A 2,424-nucleotide genomic window follows, 5' to 3' on the forward strand; every position below is an offset into this window, starting at 1 on the left:
AACCCTTGACCTGGCCGCCCCGGGCTGGTTGTTTCGAGGGAGGGGGTGGGCTCTGAAGCGTGTCCCACACAGCTTCAAATGGGGTTTCCAGTAGGATCGAGCCTTAGCTGCTCCCAATGCTAACTTGCTCATCAACACACCCCTGATTCGGCTTCCCTCTCTGTCTCACTTCCCCTCTCCCTCACCGTACTTCACCTTTTTTTTTTTTTTTTTTTTTTAGATTTTATTCATTTATTTGAAATAGAGAGCGAGGGAGAGCACAAGCAGGGGGAGTGGCAGGCAGAGGGAGAGGGAGAAGCAGACTCCCCGCTGAGCAGGGAGCCCGATGCAGGGGCTCGATCCCAGGATTGACTGAGCCACCCAGGTGCCCCCTGGGGTCACCTGATGAATAAGCTACTTGCCTCCAAGTCCTCCTCTCAGGCTCTGCTTTTGGGGAAACCTCAACCAACTCCCATTCCCCACCCCCAGCCCTGATATATAAGGTGGAGGAGCTGAATGCTAACTTTCCTGGATCCCCTCACAGTTATAGATGGCTAATAAGCTGAAGTCTTCCAGAAGATTCCTTGGAAAGCTTTCACTTCTTTATAAAAGGAACAGATATTTTTGGTGCTGCCCCACCTTCTCCCACCTTCCTGCCTTGACCATGACCATGTTCTTGGAACTTCAGCAGCCATTCTGAGACCTGAAGGAAAGGCCAAGAGAATCACAGGAATGCTGTCCCTGATGTTTTATGTCGCTGAACTCATGCCTATAGATATGAAGTTCTAGACTTCTTCTTGTGTGAGCAAAATAATCCTTAGGTTTGTTCAGGATGCCGATCCTGAAGTTTTTAGTTCCTTGCATCCTAACGCAGTCCTAACTGAGACACTTGCTCAGGGCACCAAAGTCAGGGGATGCTGCTTCCCGGATACCTGGATATCCCCGTCATGTTTCTCCAGGGCGACCTGCCCCCCACCCCCCGCAGCAGGTGGGACAGGTGCCCCTGGGAATCTCACCTCCTGCTTCTCAGACTTAAAGCATGAGGAATGCAGGTGGCTTCGGAGACTGGCTTCCTTAACTCACTTTCCTTCCTAAACCCAATTTCCTTCTTTTTTAACTTCAGCTTTGTAAAGAGAGCAAGCTCTGAAGGAAAATGAAGAGTCTACCCGCGCATTTGGGACAATTCCCTGATTTCCCTGTGATTGACATCTCTTCATCACTTTTTGGCTTGTCTGGTCTGAGAGTGCAAGCCCGTGAGCAGCGGGCTCCCGCTTCTCTGGGCTGAATGGTGTGCAATTGTTCACTAGAGCTTACTGAGCGCCTACGTTGTCCTGGGCTGAGGAAAATCCCAAGGGAGCAGAAGGCCTGCCCGTCCTAAAGCAAGATGCAGTCTGGATGGGAAGGCCCACGGAGCCACCCAAGACAGCCTGGAGTTAGAGGGGCCCTGTAGCACAGGGATGGCGAGCAGGTGCTCTAGAACGAATCGCCCGTGTCGAGCCAAGTGCCTGTCCGTGCCTCAGCCTTTTCCTCCGTCAGATGGACAGAATAACCGTGCCTCACCCTTGGGGTCGCCAGCGCCGGCACATCCTAAGCTGCGCGATCCGGTTCCTTCCCGGCACACCCATTCATGAGTACCCAGCGCACGCCAGGCGGCCCAGTGGCCAAGTAGACACGGGAGGTGCCCGTGCTCATGGTCTAGCAGGGACATGGACACGAAAGTCATCACACGTGTGACAGCTAAGGGTTCTAGGCAGAGGGTCCAGCCGAGGTCCCCGCCTTGCAGCGAGAAGGGGGCGGGTCCTGGAGCCCAGAGGGGAGGGTGTAAGTGGAGGCTGGAGCAGGTCCAGACCTTGGGGGCCCGGAGGGGGAAGGTGTAGACGGCTGCTCAGGGCCAAATAACAGTGATCTGGACCAAAGTGCTGGGGAATTCGATCACGGAGACGGAGGGCAGGGTGTAGGAGAGTCACACGCCTCCTGTTGACCTCCGCCTCGGCCCCTTCCCCTTGGCAATGTGGAGGGATGCGGGGGGGCGGGGGGGGGGGCGGTGGCCCGAGGGAGCCAGGCGGCGGTCTCCGGCAGGCAACTGTTCTGATCCAGCCGCGGAGGAAGATTAGCAATGGAAGATTAATTTCTCCTTGTCATTTCCCCAGGGGCCTTAAGCAATCTCGGGAGCAATTTTCCTCGCCTGGAACAGCGCCCTCGGGAAGCTGGCGGTGATCTGCTGCGGCGGGGCCCCAGGTGAAGGACGGCCCTCCAGTCCCAGCCTCGGAGCCGGGTGGCGAGCCAGAGAGAAATGTGCCTGCCCAACAGTCAGCGCAGGCTGGTAATGGGCGCTGAACAAAAGAGAAGAAAGCAGAAGCATCACTTTGCTGTGTGGGCTTTCCATTTGACTAAGGAGCGTGAAGGACGCCTGAAAGGGGGGTCCCGGATTTTCCGCGCAGACGG

Source organism: Mirounga angustirostris, unplaced genomic scaffold (genome assembly GCF_029215605.1).
Source record: "Mirounga angustirostris isolate CCGP_5_RB_7025 unplaced genomic scaffold, mMirAng1.0.hap1 SCAF_11, whole genome shotgun sequence".
NCBI classification, from domain to species: domain Eukaryota; kingdom Metazoa; phylum Chordata; class Mammalia; order Carnivora; family Phocidae; genus Mirounga; species Mirounga angustirostris.